This window comes from Podarcis liolepis, assembly GCF_965112155.1.
Source record: "Podarcis liolepis genome assembly, chromosome: 1".
Classification (NCBI taxonomy): Eukaryota; Metazoa; Chordata; class Lepidosauria; order Squamata; family Lacertidae; genus Podarcis; species Podarcis liolepis.
In genome coordinates, this window is record NC_139554.1 from 133,091,525 (window position 1) to 133,115,062 (window position 23,538).

Sequence of the window (23,538 nt, forward strand, 5' to 3'; positions counted from 1 at the left end):
TCATTTGGAAAATACAAATTCCAAAGAGCCAGTTGTATTTGCCCGCACCTAAGTCATAAATAATCCTGAATTCTGACCACAATCAATAGACTTGACACAATGGATTTGCACTCATAGTCAGGAAAGCAAATTATTCCATCATTTTATTTTTAAAATTACCACCATAATGTTTCATAGTATGACTATTCTAGATAAAGTGTCCATACATTATTTGTTGGTCTGTTTCTGTCATAATTACTAGCTTCACCGCCTGGTTTATTTAAAAGCCTTAACACCCAAAAAAGAAAAAGAAACTGTGGACAGTACTTCAGTTAAGCTGGATGTGAAGATGATTCATTATTCATTCAAAGCTCAAAAGGATTTAAATAATTCCACTATCCACATGAATTATTTAAAGACAAATGTATTATAGACAGCTGGAAAAGTTTTGTGAATGAACATAGTGGCAACCTCAAGCCTATGCCATAGCTGTTTACAAGGATTTATACGGCTGAGTAGTATCACTATAAAATGCCAGATATACTCTGAAAATAAATGTATCTCAGCAGCACTCCTCAGACAGGGGAGTACATATTTTCCCCTAATATTTGCCAGTATTTAGTAACTATGATGTTTTGTTCCTAACTAAACATAAATGGAAGCACACAACAGGCTACAAAAGCTTATTAACACAGATATTAAAGGAAATATTCAGCAGTAACTAAGGATAACTACTAAGATAAGAATGACCAGCAGTAACTAAGGATAACTACTAAGAAGCTGAAGGCAAAGTACAATATTACATACCTATTTAATAATATTAGAGCACTCTGCAACAGCTCCTCAGCCTTGGAAAAGTAGTGTGTGCAGCAGGAGGATTTTGACAGACTTCCACTATCCACTGCTCTGCCTGGTCATTTGTGTCATTCCACCTTTCAAAAGTGGGAGGAGCTGAAGTAGGGGGGGGGAATAAGGAGTTTGCAACAAATCACGTTGGTAATAAGTACTAATGGCAGGAGAATATTTGCAAACAATGTTGATAAGAATGGAAAGTATTTGCTTTTCATACATCTAAAAAGTGGAAATCTGCTATGATATAATATTTGCTGTTTCCAGTAAAATTGCAATCCCCACAAATATAAAATATTCCTTAAGGAAAATTAATAAGCTTGCATGACTGCAAGCTGGCATCTCACCTGCTCAATATTGATCAATATTAATATTGATCAATATTGTTAAAAAAAATCAGATATGAAAAGGCAGCAACCTGCTACTGACTGGAGAAGCATCTCATTAAAAAAAATGTATTGGGGGTGGGGAGAGACTCTTAATAGGTGATTGACAGTAACTCTATAAAGCTTAATATTAGAATTAACTCTCAAAGTCTTAGGCTCAAGATATTTCGATTAGGTTTGTGGGTTGTTGATTTTTTGGGGTTGTTCATGTGTGCTTCGCTGCTTTGACATTTGGAGTGGAATTTAGAATTTACATAAAGCATGTAGATTTTATATATGCATCATCTCTACTTGTGTTCAGCTGAATATGAGTAAAACACTCAGCAGGAATTTGTTGGCAGTGTGCATTCATTGACACTGTACCTTTTCTGACGCTACACTCCAAAAGATTTACTCCGAGCCAAAGTTCTGCTCAAAGAAAAATCAAGAGCACTGTGGGTAAAATCATGCGAGTAGAATTATACAAATATTAGTTATTTGATCTAAAAATAAGCAAATGTTATTCAACAACATGGAAAATGCACTCTACAGTATTAGTCATTCTTGTTTGTGACTGAAGATGGATTCCTATGAACTTCCTTTGACTCCATCAGCAGGCGTCTTTTTTGATGAGATCCATTATCCATTATATAGCCTCTTAAGTAATTAAACCCATTTCAAACATCTTAGGTCATAAATGTACAGAAGCTTGATATTTTTAGGTTAAGTGCTATCTGTTGTTTCAAAATGCTATGCGACTAAGCTCAGCTGTGAAATTTTTAATAAGTGAAAGTAGCTATTTTTGTAACAGGTCAAAAAAGCTTGCAGCTCCAACAATTACTTCATTATTGCTATTATTTTGCAACTATAAAAAGGTACCCTTAGGTCCAGCTGCAGACAACTCTGGGGTTGTGCGCTCATCTCGCTCTATAGGCCGAGGGAGCCGAGCCGGCGTTTGTCCGCAGACAGCTTCCAGGTCATGTGGCCAGCATGACTAAGCCGCTTCTGGCGAACCAGAGCAGCACACGGAAACGCTGTTTACCTTCCCGCCAGAGCAGTACCTATTTATCTACTTGTACTGGCGTGCTTTCAAACTGCTAGGTGAGCAGGAGCAGGGACCGAGCAACAGAAGCTCACCCCGTCGCGGGGATTAGAACCACCGACCTTCTGCTCGGCAAGCCCTAGGCTCTTTAGACCACAGCGCCACCAACTATACATTAGCACATAATATTTTAATACTGGTTTTACATTTTCTCTAAAAGTTTTAGCTATTGATGCGTAGTCACAGAAACTCCTTTTAATCCTTGTGTTGGTTCCATAATGCATCAGGTGCACCGAGCAGAGAAGGTGCCGATTTCTGCTATTTTTTTCTTCCCAGTTGCAGACTAAAGCTGGGGCACAAAGGGCTGCAGCAGGAAGCCCTTTGTTAATTATCCTCAGTCCTCATAGAATCATAGAAATGTTGAGTTGGAAGATACTCCCAAGGGTATTCCAGCCCCTTGAAATGCGGGAACCACAGCTAACTTATCTGTCACCTTATCTCCTTTCTCATGAAACCTGCTCCCCTGCTGATCCATCTAAACAGGTATATCATGCTTGATGACCACAGTATGTAACATGACAGCACCCTGTACCTTCCTTTTTTCTATTTTAATAAATCTAGTCAGAAATCTGAACAGTTTGTTTAAGTTTAGGGGTTTTTAGTAAAGCTGGCAAATAGCTTTTCCTAAGTGATTTAGGGGTGTTTAATTTATTTTGGCATTCACACGTATCCCAAGGTAATTTATAAACACATGAAGCAGCTTTTAAAAAGGGGGGGGGGTTAAGTAGAAAAAAGAAGTTTTTTAACAATACAAAATCAACATTGAAAGCAAAGACCTTTTCATCCAGCTATGAAGCTTGTCAATTGTTTCCCAAAGGTAGGTAGGTGCGGTTTGACCAAAAAAGCAAAACAAAAAAGAGGGGCAAGAAAACAAAAAGCCCTACTCAGAGTTACTGGGACTTAATGAGAAACTCCCTTTACAGATAGATCAGTATTTATTTTATTTATTTATTTCATAAAATTTAAAAACCACTGAAGTGAAGGCACAAGACAGGAGTTGATCATCAGTGAGCTGCATGCAAGCTGCCGGCCAGTCCTGTGGAGCCTCCTTTTATTGAGACAAATATGCAAGCTAGGCAGATACATTTTGGGCTGTGACCTTTACACATCTTGGTCTTGCACAGTGTATGACGAAGGAGACAAAAGGTCCCAGAGACAAAGGTTACAGACAGGACACCGCTGACTGCTGAGACCGCAAAAGGTCAGACAGAGGGAACGATGTACAGACAGCTGTGGCTTGTCTGGGGGGGGATGTGCCCTGCACCCTAGGGTCACGTGTGCAGGCAGACTGTGGATGCCTGCTGGTGGGGAGTGTGCTCCCTCCGGACCCCACTGCCCACTCCGCGATATCCCTACAAACCACAAAGCGATTTACAGAAGCAGGATGCCTTTATTTGCCCACGAATGAGGAACTGGAGAGGTCTGTCCTTGGTAATAAATGGGAGCAGGATAGGAGAAGGGAGCTAGCTCTTCTTCCAGCTCATTATATTCAAGGTATCCCAACATCTCCTACCAGTCGTAGGCTGTTGCTGTTTCATTCTAGATTGGCTTCAAATAAAATTGCTATGATTCATGATTTGATCTTGGACTAGGGTGACAGACTGCTGCAGCATGGAGACCAGGTGAGATGAGGTGGCGCCCTGCTTCTGGCCAAATAAGTGCAGCATCAACAACAACAAGGCATGCAGAGATGTAAAGACGGGGAAGGTACATTTTACCATATGTGGTGGGATTGCAAGATCATAAAAAAAGAATTGGGAAATGATATACAATGAACTGAAAAAAATGTTTAAAATAACCTTTGTTAAAAAAAAAATCAGAAGCCTTTCTGTTGGGTATTTTAGGACAAGAATTTCCAAAAGAAAATTGGACATTATTTATGTCAACATCATCAATCTTTATTACGGTCCAGAGACCCAACAAATCATTACAAAGCAATACACAATTCATACAGCCTACCTCCAGGTTAAACAAGCATATTGTTCAGAATATAGGGATCATTTGTTCTTGCAACCACCGACAGAAACTTTGCCACTGCTAATGTTCTAGCATTTGTCCAGTCTTCCAATACGAACCTGACATAGTGAGCCTCTGATTTTCCTGGGAAAGGTACCAGCAAGGGTAGTATCAGTTCAGCCCTGGCTTGCTCATATTTTGCACAATGCAACAAAATATGTTTTATGGAATCGATGTCTTGAGCACACGAGCAAAGTCTGTCCTGGTAGGGAACTCCTCTCAACCTGCCATCCAACACTGCAGAAGGAAAGACGTTTAGTCTGGCTTTGGTGAAAAGCCTTCGATAGTTTGGTACTGTCAGGTTTTTAACGTAAGATGTTAACTTAAAGACATACCCATATTGTACTCCTACTGCCAGCGGACTACAGACTGCATGTGATCGAGATCGCAAGTCACTGTGTGCATTATCCCACAATCTTTGCTTTAACATCTTTTGGGCGCCTTCATAACCCAGGTAATACAGTTGGGGGGTGACAGACCAATAGAGGTGGATTTTTTAGCCATGGTTTTCTGCCATTTGCTGACAAATTCCTCATTGGTCAGGTGTTGGTACAAACCCTACCCTAGATCAAACACTGAAATCCTGAGCCAATGTTTTAGGGCAGCCCACCACGCTTTAGTTGAAATTGGGCATTCACCAGCTTCTAGCAGAAGTACGGAGTTGGGGACACAGTTGGGTACCTGCAGCAGAGATCGTAGAAATTTTGCCTGAAAAATGTATACTACAACAGCAGCAAGAATTTTAATAGCACAGAATTGGAAGACTGGAGAAATACCATTAAAAAAAATGGCAAGAAAAGCTGGTGAACTATGCAGAGTTAGCAAAGTTAACGGATAAACTGTGTGAAAAGGACAATAGTAACTTTGGAAAAGAAAGGGAACCTTTTACAACTTACAGTATTTGCAGAAACAACAAAAAAATGGACTCGGCAGGATTTAAATAAACATTTGCAATTTTATTTACAGAGAACAAGAAATATAACAGGTGATTACATAGTATTATGTACAGACAGCAGAATGTAACATTTGATGTAATAAACCAGAAATGGAAGTTGGGGGAAGTCACAGGGAGGGGGGAAATTGGAAAATGATACTGGATATTTGTTATGAGAAAAGAAAATCAATAAAAATTATTTTAGGGGGGGCGTGGAGAGAAGGCATACAGGGAAGCAGGGATTCCAAAAAGGATTCCATTCCCTTTGCCGGGCAACCTATGTGCCCTTTGACCCATGGGGACACTTGGTGCCGGAAACTAGGGATAGGACAGGGACTAGTTTTGACTCAATTGACTGAGGTACTCTCAAGCTTGGTGTGAAGAACAAGAAACGGAGTGAATATATTATTATTCATGGTGGCAAGGGTCCTCACGGCCCAGTAAAAGAACAGAGGCGCCATTGGTTATTAAGTGGGAAGTCAGGAGATGGTCTTGGATATTAAGCTGATGTATTCTGTTAGGGTGAGAGAAATAAATATTGTAAAAGGATGAAACACCTTGATAGATTTTTACAGTACAATAGTAAGAACTCTAAATTAGAATTGGATTGATCTGATGAATGATTAATATCTCAAAATGCTTAGAAAAGCTAAATTATCAGGTCTCAATGCAACTTTAAAAAGTTGTAACTTAAAAAAAAAAAAATCTTGATAGATGCTTACAGTGGACCTGGGGGTATCCAGTGGAGCCGAGTGGTGGAAGAGACCAACTGAAACACCGCTTCACACATCACATAGTTAAACTGTGGAATTACCGTACCTCATGTGCTGATGGTAACCAATTTAGGCAGCCTTCAAATGGGATTAGATAAATGTCTTCATGTGCTACTCATGAACTTCCAATGGTCATCTGGCTGTCCACCAGGGAAATAGGATGTGAGACTGGTTACATGCCCTCCAACATTTCTCTGATGAAATAGGGATGGCATTATTATTATTATTATTATTATTATTATTATTATTATTATTATTATTATTATTATTTTACTATTTATACCCCGCCCATCTGACCAGGTTGCCCCAACCACTCTGAGCGGCTTCCACATGTATAAAAACTTCCCTTCAGCCAGCTTGGGGGTTGGATAACCCCATACCCTCCAACATCTGATTCTATGAGTCTATTATTTCTCTGATGAAAATAGGAATGTCCTAAGGAAAAGCATGAAATCAGAAGCCAGGATGGCTTCTGTAAATCTAGGACTGTCCCTGGAAAATGGGGGTACTTGTAGGGTCTGTGGTTAGGCTTTTGGTCCAAGCCAGTAGAGCTCTTCTCATTAGATTTAATTTTTACTTAGTTTTTTTCTGTTACGTAATGTGAAGAAAACAATGTAGTTTATTTGTTGTCATTGTTAAATATAAAAAGTGGCCATGGCTCAGACTAATGGTCCACCTAGTCCACATCCTGTTTCCCACATTGACCCACCAATGCCTACAGGAAGCCCATGAGCAAGACAGGAGGGCAGTCATAAATAACATCTGCTGCTGCTGTCCATGCTGCTGCTAAACAACTTCTCCTCAGTAGCATATTGCCTCTCAACCTGGAACCTCTATGTACTCATCATTCATTATTAGTAGACATTAATGATGTTGCCCTCAATGGACTTCAACAACCCTGGTGAGGCTGCCTTATCAGGTGCAGCTCAGGAGCTCCTAATTGCCATAACCATTGTGTGCCTGTTCCAAATACATATCACAACACGCTGCTGTCCATACAGTAGGCTCGGTGTTCTCTATAGTGCATAAAGAGAGAGAATTGTGGGTGAGGAATATGCCTTGACTCATTTCTCATGGACAGATAATTTCCTAGTGAAGCTTGGGTTATTGAAGACTGATGTTTCTGCAGGCTACGCTGCTGCACATCCCGTTTCACCGCCTAACGTAAAATAGGAAAATACTGTCCCGTCCCGTCCCCACCCCAAGCTTCCCTTACTTGAGTTGTGTGGCCGCACCCACAAAGTGGCAGCCACAATGGCAGCGACGACAAGAACTCACAGAGTGCACAAGATCTTGCAAGAAACCTCCACCACTGTTGGCTCGGATTTTCCGCTGGTGGGCTTCCATTGCCGGAGGCAGCTGCCTCGACTCACCTCTTATTTATTTACAGTAATTATTAAATTTCTATGCCACCCTTCACCTGAGGATCACAGGGCAGTTTACAATATAAAAACACACAAAAATATAACATGCACATTATGGCTCTGCTGCGGGCTTTTAGTATGAAGAATGCCCTCAGCTATGATACTGAGTGGTGGGAAAAGACACAACACAATTCTGAATTGTAGTAATCTTGTTTCCGAGATCAGAGACGTGGTACCTCAGCAGTGTTGGTGCTGACCTTTAAAGCCCTAAATGGCCTCGGTCCTGTATACCTGAAGGAGCGTCTCCACCCCCATCGTTCAGCCTGGACACTGAGGTCCAGCGCCGAGGGCCTTCTGGCAGTTCCCTCATTGCGAGAAGTGAGGTTACAGGGAACCAGGCAGAGGGCCTTCTCGGTAGTGGCCCCCGCCCTGTGGAACGCCCTCCCATCAGATGTCAAGGAAATAAACAACTATCTGACTTTTAGAAGACAGCTGAAGGCAGCCCTGTTTAGGGAAGTTTTTAATGTACTTTTAATCTTTTGTTGGAAGCTGCCCAGAGTGACTAGGGAAACCCAGCCAGATGGGTGGGATATAAATAACGAATTATTATTATTATTATTATTATTATTATTATTATTATTCAACAACCTTCTCTGGATTCAGTGGTGAACATCTCAGTTCAAAACAGAGGCAAAAGGTTTTAAAGGGAAACTCAGTGAGAAAAGTCTAGATTAAGGGTTAAGAAAGTTGACTATATTAAAATATTCCAAATGGTGTCATTTATTCATTTCATATACTGGGATTTTTCGGGGGGGGGGGGTTGGAACCAAGAAAAAATTCACTGACATCAAAAATAAGGAAGAACTTTCTAACAGTAGAAGCAGAAATTCACCACCAAAATGCTTCAGGTACAAGATATTTTGTCTCAGATCAGGAAGTGGTACGTGTGTGTACATGTTCCACTGGGTCACAACATTGATGAGACACGATTTGAGAAGAATGTGTCTCAACTTTCAATGTGGATTTATGGTAAACAAATAATACCACATTGCCTACCAACCCTCTTTTTTTAGCATGCCATTTCATATTGATTTTCTAAATTGGCTCTCCATTATCACACATTAAAAATGAGTCCAATCACCTTTGGAAAAGTGCTTGTGCTACAACACAGCAATGCAGAAACATAAGGCCAGCAATTTTCCATCACTTGAAAGGTGATTAGAAACCTAAAAATAAGTTTTGGACCTTTGAGGTCAAATACAAATGACTGTAAAATATTCAATAAGCCTTTCTCCACCCTGCTGTCTGCCTTACTTTGCTACTTTAATCACATAGCACCATTCTCCCAAGCCATCAATAACTTTCTCAGTTCTTTATAGAATCATAGAAATGTAGAGCTGGAAGAGACCCCAAGGGTCATCTAGTCCAACCCCCAGCAATGCAGAAATCTCAGCTGAAACATTCCTGACAGATGGCCATCTAACCTCTGCTTAAAAACCTCCAAGGAAGGAGAATCCACCATGTTCCAAGAAAGTCTGTTCCACTGTTGAACAGTTATTACTGTCAGAAAATTCTTGCTAATGTTTAGCTGGAATCTCCTTGATGCCATTGGTTCTGGTCCTACTCTCCAGAGCAGGAGAAAACAAGCTTGGTCCATCCTCCATGGCACAGCCCTTTAGAAATTAAAGGATGACTATCCTATCTCCTCTCATACTCCTCTTCTCCAGGTTAAACATACTCAGCTCCCTCAAAGATAAGACCCTTGGTCATCTTGGTTGCCCTCCTCTGCACACATTCTGCTTGTCAATATCATTCTAAAAATTTGGCTCCCAGAACTGGACACAGTATTCCAGGTGTGGTCTGGCCAAGGCAAAATAGAGTGGTGTGATTCCTTCCCTTGATTTGGACACTATATTTCTGTTGTTGCAGCCTAAAATAGTGTAAGCTTTTTTTTTTTTTACTGCTACATCACACTGCTGACTCATGTTAAGCTTGTGGTCTGCTAAGACCCCCAGATCCTTTTCACATGTACATGCACGCCAGGTGTTCCCCCATCTTATATTTGTTCGTTTGGTTCTTCCTGCCTAAGTGTAGAACCTGTTCCTATTGTCCCTATTGAAATTCATTTTGTTATTTTGGACCCAGTTCTCCAATCTGCTAAGGTCATTTTGAATCCATATTCTGTCTTCTGCAGCATTGGCGTCTGCCTGCCCCCCTTGTTGTCACCTGAAAATTTGATTAGCATTCCTTCAATTCCTTCATTCATGTTGTTTATAAAGATGTTGAACATCAACGGGTCCAGGACAAAAGCCCCTGGCACCCCACTTGTCACTTTTTTCCAGGGTGATGAGGAACTGCTATTGAGCGCTCTTTGGGTTTGATCAGGAAGGAATTTAGAATGGTATATTTATAGGTCTATCAAATTGTGTGCTCCCTAAAAGAGGGCACGTGTTGCAGTGAGACCTGGAGACTGATCTCCTCTGTTGTGGGTGGGTAGGACTGGTCAGCCACAACACCCGATTGGTATGTCCCTCGATGTTGGGTTCAATCTGGCCAGTGGGCGCAGTCCAAATGGATCGAGGGACCTATATACGCCCATGCACATGACCCAGAGCTTCCTCTTTTGGTGCGTGGATTCGGAAGAAGCTAGCAGCGTGTCCTCTGTGCAGCCAAGAGAGAGTGAATTACCTTCGACGGATTGTCTTGATGATTTCTTGTGTAGCGACTTTTAATCTCGGATCCAGCTGCAGCTGCAGCTTCAAGCGCTTTGAATTTATGCAGTGCTGGGGCGATTTATGAGTTTCATTGGTGGATTGTTCTGTACAGCCGATCGCTTTTGTATTGTTTGAGAATTCCCTCTCTGTTGGATCGGTGAGTTTCATTGCCCGTTTTGCATAAAGGCTGGTGGGGAATTTTCCCAGGGCTGCGAAACCCCGCCCCCCTTGGCCCAGTCGCCATTTTAGCCCCAGCTAGTTTGGCAGGAGCGCCATTTTGTTTTGGCGGGAGCGCCATTTTGATTGCCTGAGTGCTCTTTATTATTGTGTCTTTGTTTAGTATTCCGCCTGCGTAGTAAAGAAGGGATCGAGATGCCTATTAAGAGGAATCCTAGTCCTGATCTCCCTTCAAAAAAGGTGATTAGAGGCCCGTCTCAGTCACTGCACCTGCAGTTCCTCAGCTTACGCTGGATCGCTTGGGTGAAATCATGGCTGATATTGGTTCAGACCCTGCTGCCATGACAAGGTTTAATATGGAGCTTGAGTCATTGGCTCAGCAGTTTGGGAGGCAGCCTGATTCTCAGCCTGGCCCCTCCACGTCTTCCACTGTTTTTGAGGCCCATGGCCCTTCAGATGTGAGCGAAGGGAGGCTTATGATCCTTCTGGGGCCTTGCTCTCCCAGTTTTAGCCTTCCAGGATCCCAGTGCCAGCTATCCCTAGGGGTCGTCCTAGGAGTATGGATGCCATGGTTCAGCAGTCCTTCTGGCCCGGGCTGCCTTGTTCACAGTCGGCACCCCCGGGGTCTGGGAGTTCAGAGCCTCAAGTTACACAGCATGGGAGGGGGGGGGACTTCTTTCCAGCCAAGCTTCTCACATGTTTTTAGTTCTGTGCAGGTTCGGTCGGTCCCTTCAAAGGAGGCGCTCAGCATCCAGTCTTTGGAGGAGGGTCCCTTCATCCGGTGGCAAGCAGCAGAGGAGTCGTCGCTCCAAAAGCAGGGCCAAGAGGTGCAGAGAGGCCTTCCATGCACACAAGTGTTATAGTTTGGATCATGAACCCAAGGAGGTGTCCAAGCACACACCAACGAGAGGTTTAGAATCTTTTCCTGGAGTTATGAAGTGCATTTGTTATAAATACATGTTTACCCTTAACCTTTTGCCTATAAGTTCTCACACCAAATGAATAAATAAAGTTTGCTTTATTATATGAAGTAGAAGTGACAGAATACAGTCAAACCTCGGTTCTTGAATGGCTCCGTTTTCGAACGTTTCGGCTCCCGAACACCGAAAACCCGGAAGTAAATGCTCCGGTTTTCAAAAGTTTCTTGGAACCTGAATGTCCAACGCAGCTTTTGCTTGAGTGCAAGAAGCTCTTGCAACCAATCGGAAGCCGCGCCTTGGTTTTCGAACATTTCGGAAGTCAAACAGCCTTCCAGAATGGTTTACATTCGACAACTGAGGTTTCACTGTATATCAAAATGCTGCTTCAGACAGCAAAATTACAATTTAAGAGGCAGCATCTCACATAATACATACACATGTTGTTCAAAAGAATAACAGAAATACCTATTTTCAAAAAAGCTTGTAGAAAAGTGAGTATGGCAACTTTGCCACAGAAACCTGCACTAAATAGCAAGGCAGAAATGGTTAGGGAAGAATATACCAGTCCTTCAGTTCATGTATGTTGGTCCTTGAGAGCACTGGGCAAGTTCTATTGGAGCTAGCAGAGCCAACTGACTACTCAAATATCTGAGGTTTTAATAATACTTCTAGTAGGGAAGGGGGCGGGGGCTTGAGATGAGCAATTCCTGTCTTTCTCCCAGAGTTCCTGCCCATTTTAAAGAAAGTCATCCTAGTGGGCTGTGACTGAATTTTCTGCCCTCTGTCTGACCATTCTCTGGATGCCCCTCATTCAGGAATTTGAATAGATTATACTTGGCAACTAAATTTGCTTGTGTTGACCTTTACAAGGACCTTTGATGTATTTCTTGAAAGCCTTCAGGACACATTTTGAGATGAGGATGGTATCAGGCTTGCACCAAGGTCAAACAAGGTTCATGATGGAGAAGCTTATGTCACATTTAAATTATGTCAACCTTTATGCAGTGGTTCCGCTCCTTCCTCCTGGGCCGTGTCCAGAAAGTGGTGGTGGGGGAAGAGTGTTCAGACCCCTGGGCTCTCACTTGTGGGGTGCCTCAGGGTTTCATCCTCTCCCCCATGCTTTTTAACATCTATACGAAGCCACGGGGAGAGATCACCAGGAGTATGGACTGGGTGTTCATCAGTATGTGGATGATACCCAGCTCTTCCTCTCTTTCAAATCAGAACCAGTGAAGGTGGTGAAAGTCTTGTGTGAGTGTCTGGAAGCACTTGGAGGATGCATGGAGGCTAAGAGATTGAGGTTGAATCCTGCTTCAGTGTCCTTCCTTTTTCATAGAATTGTAGCGTTAGAAGGGATCATGATGATCACATAGTCCAATCCCCTGCAAGGCAGCAATCAGGTAAATTTCAGGGCCCCTGGGGTGGGGCGGTGTAATAAGCAAAGGCAGGCGCAACTTTCAGCCAAGTTGGCTCTGCCTGACAGTGGTGCTCACTTTTCCAAGTGACCCTATTCAATTTATTTCAACATCCCTAAAAGCTATATTGCTGCATTTGCAATTACGCCCCTCAATTAAGCTTCCATAATGTGGGCACGAAAGTGGCAGGTTTAGGACTGCCCTAGATATCACTCTGAGCTGCTTCTTGCACTGAAGGAGTCCAGGTGACACCTCCATTTGTGCAAAACAAGACCTAGTGGACATCAACCTTTGTGATGGCCAATCCTCTCCAGTATTACCCAAATCAGAGAAGTGTGCAAAAGGATGACAAATATTTCATAAAAATTCCTTGGGTATTCAACATCTGTGTCAAAAGCTGAAGATTTAATCTCCAGCAAATGAGCGAACAACTTAAACTATCATGGATGCAACAGCCCACCTTCTGTCATCTAGAAGGAGTCACCATCCAAGTGCAAGGAAATACTGCCACCAACTGGTCAGACGGATGTCAGTAACCTACTTTTCATCTTTACCTGGAACAACCAGATGATATACAAACACAGATGTTGCAACTTAAAAACTGTACTGAAATCGTGAGGACCCATGTACCCAAACTGCCAACACAAACAAACCTTGCATTGGGAAGTATTTGTTTAAATGTCCAAGTCACTTTGACCAAAATGGTCAAAGGCCTGGAAACGATGCCTTATGAGGAACGGCTAAGGGAGCTGGGCATGTTTAGCCTGGAGAAGAGGAGGTTAAGGGGTGATACGATAGCCATGTTCAAAGATATAAAAGGATGTCACATAGAGGAGAGAGAAAGGTTGTTTTCTGCTGCTCCAGAGAAGCGGACACAGAGCAATGGATCCAAACTACAAGAAAGAAGATTCCACCTAAACATTAGGAAGCACTTCCTGACAGTAAGAGCTGTTCGACAGTGGAATTTGCTGCCAAGGAGTGTGGTGGAGTCTCCTACTTTGGAGGTCTTTAAGCAGAGGCTTGACAACCATATGTCAGGAGTGCTCTGATGGTGTTTCCTGCTTGGCAGGGGGTTGGACTCGATGGCCCTTGTGGTCTCTTCCAACTCTATGATTCTATGATTCTATGAAATGACCACTTTGCAACATGCGCTTTTGAATTAGAAAACAAGTGACCATCCATCCTTCCAAAGACAATGGAAATTGGTTGCAGCATTTTTCATTGAAGACGTTGCAGGTAAGTAAACTTGTACTTGAACTCAGCACTGAACTGTGCTATATGGCTGTATGGAATCATAAAGATAGTCTACTATCTTTGATACCATCGACCATGACATCCTTCTGGAGCATCTAGAGGAGCTGGGGGCACTGTTATACAGTGGTTCCGCTCCTTCCTCCTGGGCCGTGTCCAGAAAGTGGTGATGGGGGGTGAGAGTTCAGACCCCTGGGCTCTCACTTGTGGGGTGCCTCAGTGCTCCGTCCTCTCCCCCATGCTTTTTAATATCTACATGAAGCCGCTGGGAGAGATCATCAGAGGGTTTGGGCTGGGTATTCATCAGTATGTGGATGATACCCAGCTCTACCTCTCCTTCAAATCAGAACCAGTGAATGTCCTGACTGGAGGCAGTTGGAGGATGGATGGCGGCTAACAGATTGAGGTTGAATCCTGACAAGGTAGAAGTACTGTTTTTGGGGGCAGGTGGGTATGGGGGACTCACTGGTCCTGAATGGTGTGACTGTACCCCTGAAGAACCAGGTGCAAGGCCTGGGAATCATTTTGGACTCACAGCTGCCCATGGAGGTGCAGGTCAATTCTGTGTCCAGGGCAGCTGTTTACCAGCTTCATCTGGTACGCAGGCTAAGACCCTACCCGTCTGTGGACTGTCTCGCTAAAGTGGTGCATGCTCTAGTTATCTCCCACTTGGACTACTGCAATGCGCTCTATGTGAAGGTGACTCGGACACTACAACTAATCCAGAATGCAGCTGCCAGACTGGTGACTGGAAGCGGCCGTCGAGACCACATAACACCGGTCTTGAAAGACCTAGTACGTTTCCAAGCAGAATTCAAAGTGTTGGTGCTGACCTTTAAAGTCCTAAACAGCCTCGGCCCAGTATACCTGAAGGAGCGTCTCCACCCCCATCATTCTGCCCAGACACTGAGGTCCAGCGCTGGAGGCCTTCTGGCGGTTCCCTCATTGCGAGAAGCCAAGTTACAGGGAACCAGGCAGAGGGCCTTTTCAGTAGTGGCACCCGCCCTGTGGAATGCCCTCCCATCAGGTGTAAAGGAAATAAACAACTATCGGGCTTTTAGAAGACATCTGAAGGCAGCCCTGTTCAGGGAAGTTTTTTATTTTTTTATTTTTATTTTTTTTGCTTTTAATATTATTATTAATATTCTGTTGGGAGCTGCCCAGGGTGGCTGGGGAGGCCCAACCAGATGGGTGGGGTATAAATAAATTATTATTATTATTATTATTATTATTATTATTATTATTATTATTATTACTATTACTACTACTACTACTACTAGAGGTAGTATTTAGTAACCTAGCACATGGTCAAGGAAGTGAGGAGCTGATGAAGTGGTTCAAGTGGAACACCCTGCTGAATCCTGGCATATTACTTCTACGATGGGTGTTTACAACCAGCAAGAGTTCTTAAACATTCAAACATGGAGGAAAGCAAAATGGCAGGTCTTTTTCAGGGGTTTAAACAGGAGTCATATTTTTAAAACTTAACTTCCCATTCCATTTGTATCTACAATGCATACCCTCCAAAATTTATCTGATTAAAATAGGGACGTCCCACTCCATAATGATATTTTTACTATTTATACCCCACACATCCTACTGGGTTGCCCCAGCTTCCAACATATATAAAAACATAACAAAACATTAAACATTAAAAAAAAATCTTCTCTATACAGAATTGCCTTCAGACAGCTTAGGAGCTGAATGACTCCATACCCTCCAACATTTCTCTAATGAAAATAGGGACGTCCTAAGGAAAAGTGGGACATTCCGGGATCAAATCAGAAACCAGGACGGCTTCTCTAAATCAGGGATGTCCCTGGAAAATAGGAACACTTGGAGGGTCTGTACAATGCCATCATTTTATCAATAGAAAGAACATGATAAAGGAGACTACCTACTCGGTGGTCTGGGATCCTTTTAGCTTTTAGTGAAATATACTACCTAAAGAATATACTTTGAAACTAATTTAAAGAATATTTCATGCATCCATGTTATCCTTATAGAAATAATGCTGGCACACAACCTACAAAGGTCTACACTTGTGAAGAAACTTTTGGGTCCCAAATGGAGGAAGAAGTACAGACTCAATGTTTTAGTGCCAGATTATCTGTTGTAGCATGCATAAATGAAATGAAGGTGATTAACCAGTGAAGCTTCAATATATGCTTCTCTTGTGGATCAAATCCAACAACCGTGGACAGTTCAAGTATTTCCATTCCTAAGTTTCCATTCCTTCAGGGTTTTGCCAACTCAGGAAAGGTTTTTCTCCCATTCTTGCTCATCCCAGACAAAACTGGTGTTGCTAGACTATGAAAAGATCCTAGGTATCCCACAAGGAAGCAAAGGCTGCAGAGGCAACAGACTAGTTCAGTGGTATAGCACGCTTTGCAGGCAGAAGGTTTCAGGTTCAATCCCCAGCCAGCATCTCCAGGTGGAGCCAGGAATGCCCCCGTCTGAAACCCAGAAGAGATCCTGCTACTCAGTGTGCACAATACTGAGTTTGATGAACCAATTATCTGACTGTGGAAGGCAGACTCATGTGATGTTCCTAGGAGGGTGTGGGACATTTCAATGATGAAGTTCAGTCAGCCAGGAAATGCATTTAAACTGTAATCCTCGACTTGTTTACCTGGGAGTTGGCATTTGAGTACAATTGCATAGAATTGCATTGTTAATGTTCCTGAGGCCTGGTTGACAGGAATAGGCTGGCCAAGTACAAATGCATCTATTAATACTGCTGAGCCACGTGAGTTTCAAAAATGGTGTAGTGAGTCTTAGTTCTACTGTTACCTTTACAGTTAACAGGTTGCTAGCCTAACGTCACAGAACTGGGAGCAAGCCCCACTTAGTTCAATAAGGCTTACATCTGAGTAGACATGGTTAAAGCAGCAATCTCATTTATTTTGCTATTCTCTTACTGTGCTTTTCCATCTTATTGCCTGATAGGCAATTACTGTACTTTTGTTATTTCACATGGAATGGAATGAATACAATGTGCTGTTGTTACAAAAACAATCAGTCTATTGTGCTGTACATTCTCATTACCAGCCTGGTCTTGCAAAATATTTAAATAAAAACAATGTTGCTGTTTTTGGAAAACCTGAACTGCAGAAAATGAAAAATTCAGGCAAACTCAGAAAACAACTTGGGAATTATAATCTTCTCATGTGGAACTGAGGTGATGCAGAACAGCCATTAGGAAGCGACAGACCACCATTCTTTTGAGTGTAGGTGTGTTGGGGGGGGTGATAGTCTACACAGCAAAAAGCTTACCTTTTACATTTACATTTACAGAAAATGACTGTGAAAAGATTTAACATTTCAATACCAAAAAAATCCTTAAAATATTATTGCTTTCTCATATGATTAAAAACTCCAAACCCAGAATATTTTTTACTGTGTTTCAGTAAATTCACACTGGTAGCTTGAGCTCTGGTAGGGGGAAAGAAAGAAGGAAGCATTTCAGAGATGTTTACATTCTTACAGCACAATCCTGAGAAGGTTTACTAAAAATAAATCCCACTATGCTCAGGGGGGCTTACTTCAATGTAAGTGTACATAGGATTTTATCCAAGTTTGTTCAGCCTCATTCATTTAAATGTCTTCCAGGCACCTGATCTGAATTGTAATTATCTCTCCAGAGTCAGATGACAGAAATGAGAGATAGAGATGGATGTCATCCACATATAAATTACATCCCTACCCAAAATTCTGGATGCCATCACATTGATCCACTATTAAACATTGACAGGGTAATACACATACCCTCCAAGTGCTACAATTTGGCTGGGACAATCACAGAAAATCATGAGCTGTCACGGATTTGTACCTTTGTCCCCAATGTCCCGAATTGCATTTCACTCTACACTTTACTCTCTCTGTGACCACTTTTTTATCTCTATACACTCCACAGGCTTAGGAGGGAACGCCACCCTACTCAGCAATGAGGCTTACTTCCACGTAAGTGTGCAGGGCTTCTGTGGGGGGCAAGTGGGAAACAGTGTTGTTGTTATTGTGCATGTGGAGGGGGAGACCTGGCAAGAAATGTCCCGATTTCTTCTTGGAAAATGTTCGAGAATATGAATACATTCAGTGGGACCTACCTGAAAGTTACAAAATCATTTGCAAGGTTTGTGGAATGCTTCTTCAGGAAAAAAATAAATGGTGAGGCATTTGGAGGCATGCTAAGAGAAAGATGCCCCAGCGTGGGCTGTGGCATAATTTCAGAAATATCAGAAAGGTAATTTTAGACTTTAAATGCAACCTTTTCTTTCCAACCTATGGGAGGGGGTTGCAGTGCGTAGGTGGGAGCAGACCCATGTTGCAAGTTTGTACTGGGCCCTGAAAACAGATGCCTGGGCCCTGAGAGGCGCAGTGGCCTCTTCCATAGTGTTGGTGCAGAATGCAGCTGCCATTTGGGATCAGTCCTTAACTGCACCTGTAGTAATAATAAACAACTATCTCAATTAAAGATAAGCTAAATTGGCTACATTACCACCAGATTAACGAATTGTATAAGCTGGATAAGAAAAATGGTTTTGCCTTGGAAAAATCTAAGTTGGAGATGGAGTTGTTAGATACTGAAGGTAAAAACTTATCTAAAATGTACAAGCTTTTGCTGGACTGGCATACGAACGATGAACAAGTTAAATCGGTGATGATAGATTGGGCAAGAGATTTAGGACATAACATAATGTTTGAGGACTGGGAAAGATTGTGGAAGAAAGGGGTGAAGTTCACCGCATGTACTTTGTTAAAGGAAAATATTATGAAAATGATGTATAGATGGTATTTGACCCCTGTAAAATTAGCAAAGATGTATCATAATTGTGATAATACATGTTGGAAATGTAAAGAAAAGGAAGGAACATTTTTTCATATGTGGTGGACCTGCTCCAAGGTGAAAAACTTCTGGGAAAAGATTTATAATGAATTGAAAAAAATGTTGAAATATACATTTATAAAGAAACCAGAGGCCTTTCTTCTTGGAATAACAGGTTCGGAATTGCCCAAGAAAGATGTTAATCTATTTTTGTATGCCACAACTGCGGCTCGTATTTTGTTAGCTAAAAAGTGGAAAACCCAAGAACTACCAACAGTAGAAGAATGGCAGATGAAGATGATGGATTGTATGGAGCTAGCTGATCTAACCGGAAGACTCCGCGACCAGAAGGAGGAGGAACACCACGAAGAATGGAAGAAATTTAATGATTATTTAGTTAAATTTGTTAAGCTAAAATAACTGGAAATAGCTTCCAGATACTTAAAGGGCTTAGGATTGTATCTATGTTAATTGATAAAATAATATGTTTAATACAAGAAGGAGAAGATTTGAAGATTCAACTAAGGGGAAACGAGGAAGTCATTTTACAAAGTAAATAAGGTTATGATTTATGTTTTGTTTGTTTTATATTTCTGTTTGTCATTGATATTGTAAAAACTAATAATTTTTTTGCAAAAATAATAATAATAAGCAACTATCTGACATTTAGAAGACATCTGAAGGCAGCCCTGTTTAGGGAAGTTTTTAATGTCTGATGTTTTATTGTATTTTTAATATTTTGTTGGAAGCCGCCCAGAATGACTGGGGAAACCCAGCCAGATGGGCGGGGTATAAATAATAAATTAGTAATACAGTGGTACCTCGGGTTATGAACTTAATTCGTTCTGGAGGTCTATTCTTAACCTGAAACCGTTCTTAACCTGAGACACCACTTTAGCTAATGGTGCCTCCTGCTGCCGCCGCACCACCGGAGCACGATTTCTGTTCTCATCCTGAAGCAAAGTTCTTAACACGAGGTACTATTTCTGGGTTAACAGAGTCTGTAACCTGAAGCATCTGTAACCTGAAGTGTCTGTAACCCGAGGTACTGTAGTAGCAGTAGTAGTATTTCTGCCCAAAATTGAGCTGAAAGTCTTAGATGAAGGGTGGATGCAAATATAAATAAACAAACAAATACCAATGAATTAATAAACAAGCAACCCTGCGGGATAGGTCAGTTTTATCATCTCTAGTACCTTTCTTGGGTTCAAAAATGAGATGCTGTTACTCATATCTTGATAAAAGTACTGTTCGTGTCAGCACAAAATGGGCTGATGGAAAAGCTGTGCCTGTACTCTGTTCTGGTGAGTACTGTCACACAAAAAAGCTCTGGTCATCTCCACAGTGCAGACAGGGGGATGAGAGAGCATCCTAGTGCCCCTAGCCTATCATTCTGACTGTGCTGCTCCAGTTCCAATTACACAGTAGGAAGATTTTCTGCTCTGTTGTGCTAGTTGAGGACTTGGAGCCTGAGGCCAGCTTGCCTCTTTGCTTGACATATTTTCCAACCTCCCCAAGCCCACCTTTTTTTAAAAATACCCATGCAGCCATGCCTGTTATAAGCGTTACTGAAGACAACTTAATTAATATAAGTTATATAAACCAATGTATCTTTGGTTTTAAATAATGCTTTTGTACTTTTCACATATTGCCACTAAAGTCCTTGACTAATTAAGATGGTTTGAGTGTACTATTTACATGATTGCTAAGCAAGGGGTTTGTCTCTATAGCAACAGCTGTATGAAAAAGCCTCCTTCCCTAGTAAAATTAATCCTCTGGGATTGAGATGCTGTACTGGGAATATAACAAAGACATTATTTTATATTTAGATTGGCTTGACACGGTCCACAATCTTATTTATATAAAGTAAAATTTAAAATTACTACAATGAACTGGTGGATGGTTTCATATCTTCCTTGTTTAATAAAGTCTACAATAATGTATTAGTTAACATTATTTCACATCTCATGTGGGACAATGGACTTGAAGCAGTCAGCTTCTGTTAGTAATATCACCTTTTCAATTCACCAGCCTTTTAAATCCCTCCCATTACATGTGAAACATGATACAAATCTAATTGTCATTATCCATTTACAATAGCATCTTTGGGAACTGCAGAAGAGATTGCCAGTTAAATATGAAATAGTACACCATAAAAGGCATTTTAAGAAGGAAGTGTGCTGTGATTTTATTGGTTCAATACTTTTCGGCATTACCCACAGAACTTCAAATTTCATTTTCGTTTGGCTCAGAGAGCCCTAGCAACTTATGGGACCTTTGTTAATATCAGTTCTGTTACAAATATGCAAGCTCAGCAGGCTAGATGCAAAAAGGCACTCCTGCAGCAGCCAGCAAATCCTCAGACAGCAGCTGTTGCAGCCTTGCCCTACCTCCAAGGTTGCAATTTGGTTTTTGTGAGTCGAGGACCCACCACCTGCAGAGGAGTATAATAAGACACAGGGACACATTATTTTAGGTTAATGGGCAAAGTTAGGCCACAACTTTGATTGGTTACAGCATGTGCGTAGGCTTAGGCATTGGATGAAACAGCAATACCAGACTCCACCCCGCACAGCCGGGAGTCATATCAGGGTTAACCACCAATGGGAGGAGCTTGTTGATGCAAATACAACTGGAAGCTCCCCCATGATGTCACCGGGGGTCCTGCCATGGCCCTAGCCACTAGCTGGGCATCAGACAGGATCCAAGACCGCCGGATTCCTTTAACAGAAAACCCAAAAGAAGAGGGGTAGATGATGGTGCGTAACCAATCCTCCAACACAGCACACATATTCCAATGCCTAACCGCCAATACCAGAAAATTGTGACAAATTGCTACGAGGTAGGCGAAGAAACCAAGAGGCTGGTGCCAATTTGCCAAATGGATAAAAAAGTCCTACCAGCTGAAGAAACCAGAGGCCTTTCTCCTGGGCATGGTCGGCCAATTGGTGTTAAAGAAGGATAGAACTTTTTTTATGTATGCTACAACAGCAGCAAGAATACTCATCGCAAAGTATTGGAAGACACAAGATCTACCCACCTTGGAAGAATGGCAGATGAAGGTGATAGACTACATGGAATTGGCAGAAATGACTGGCAGAATCCGAGACCAGGGAGAAGAAATGGTGGAAGAAGATTGGAAAAAATTTAAGGACTATCTACAGAAATACTGTAAAATTAATGAATGTTAAAGGGATGTTGGATTGGAAATAAGCGGTGTTGGTAAAAAGATTAATAAGAATATGTAAATACGTATTGAAAACGGTGGAAAATATATATTTATTATAGGTTAAGACGCTGAGTAAGGTTAAATGATAAAGGGCAAGGATTTGCTGAACTAAACATCTGAACTGGAATACAAAAAGGGAGGTGTGAGGAGGTCAAGAAACTAGTGAAGGAAATACAAGATATGAAAATATTAATCTTTTTTCTGTTTTGATTATTGGTGTTTTTTATCTTCTTCTTTTTTCTCTTATTTTGTTAACTCTTTTTTATTGTATACTTTGTATGTGTTTCGTTTTGTATCTTTTTTATTTTTGCTATTTTTCTTGGCTTTTGTATTTTATGTTTAAATTCTGAAGAATTTATTATATTTTAAAAAAAGTCCTACCAGGCCCCTTGGGCAACCAAGGCAACCAACCAAAGTCCATAGCAAGGTCAATACGCAAAAAGAAGCTGACCTAAGAGGGAGGGAGGGTGGGAGATCCGAAGAAAGCAGGAACAGACTGGGAGCTGAGCGCTGCCGCGGCTGTTTAAATGTGGCTAGCCCCGCCCACCAGCCAGCCCTATTGGTCGGCTGGAGGGCTTGGCCGCGGCAGCAGAAGCAATCAGGAGCAGGGAGCCGAGTACGCCTCCCTGCCCCCAGCGGGAAGCGGCTCCCGCTCACAACCCCTCCCCTCTGGGAGGAGGAGAGGCCTGTTGTTGTTTAGTCATTTAGTCATGTCCGACTCTTCGTGACTCCATGGACCAGAGCACGCCAGGCACTCCTGTCTTCCACAGATTGTCTTTGTCCATGGAGTTTTCTTGGCGGGGATATTGGAGTGGCTTGCCGGTTAGAGGCCTAGCTAACCCCAAATAAACTTTCAGCTCATTCTGCTCCAAATATTGCAAACTGGCTCCACACAGGAGTGTCCACAGGAACATTTTGCCGGGGGGGGGGCAAGTAAATGCTCCAATTAAATAAACAAAAGTCTACCCTTTATAGTACCGGTATATTTGGTAACTGCGTGGTAGGAAGGCCTAGCTAGACCTAACCTCTGAGAAACTTTGCTTGTTTCTGCTTTCCATTGATGGATCCACCTGGATGCTTTAGCACTGAAACCCTTTAAGTCATTCCCCAATTCTCTTCACCCTCCAGTCCTTAATTACCGGTAATTGTGCTGCTGCCACAATTAATTTCACAGCCCTTCCCCTGTAATTTTCCTAAAAAGCAAACAAACAAAACCCAAATACCAGGATAGGTGGTATAATAATGGTGGACTCTATTTGCATTGGCATCAGCAGAACAATTTTTAAAATCAAACATATCTACTTCCAACCCTTGCCAACACAGCCTCAGTGTATACATGAAGGAGTGTTTCCACCTCCACACTGAGGTCCTCCTCTGAGGGTCTTCTGCAGGTTCTATCACTGAGAGAAGCGAAGTTACAGGGAACCAGGCAGAGGGCCTTCTTGGTAGTGGCACCCTCCTTGTGGAACACAGTTGTCAAGGAGATAAAGAACTACATAACTTTTAGAAGACACCTGAAGGCAGCCCTGTATCAGGAGGTTTTAAATGTTTGCTATTCTACTATGATTTATATGTGCTGTAAGCTGCCCACCTAGCAGTTCAAAAGCACATCAAGTGCAAGTAGA

General features: G+C 42.0%; 1 protein-coding gene across 7 annotated transcripts in view; it reads right to left on the reverse strand.

Annotated features, from left to right (window-relative positions):
• TRPM8 (transient receptor potential cation channel subfamily M member 8) overlaps nucleotides 1-23,538 on the reverse strand; it is a 74,065-nt gene that overhangs the window by 48,689 nt on the left and 1,838 nt on the right. For 5 of the 7 annotated variants that reach the window (XR_014518653.1, XR_014518654.1, XM_083472520.1 and 2 more), the window contains exon 2: nucleotides 787-930. The exons of 1 other annotated variant lie outside the window; for it this stretch is intronic. The gene's annotated coding sequence lies outside the window, so the exon portion shown is untranslated. The remainder of the gene's footprint in view (nucleotides 1-786; nucleotides 931-23,538) is intronic. One more of the 7 variants, XM_083472517.1, reaches the window with a different exon arrangement.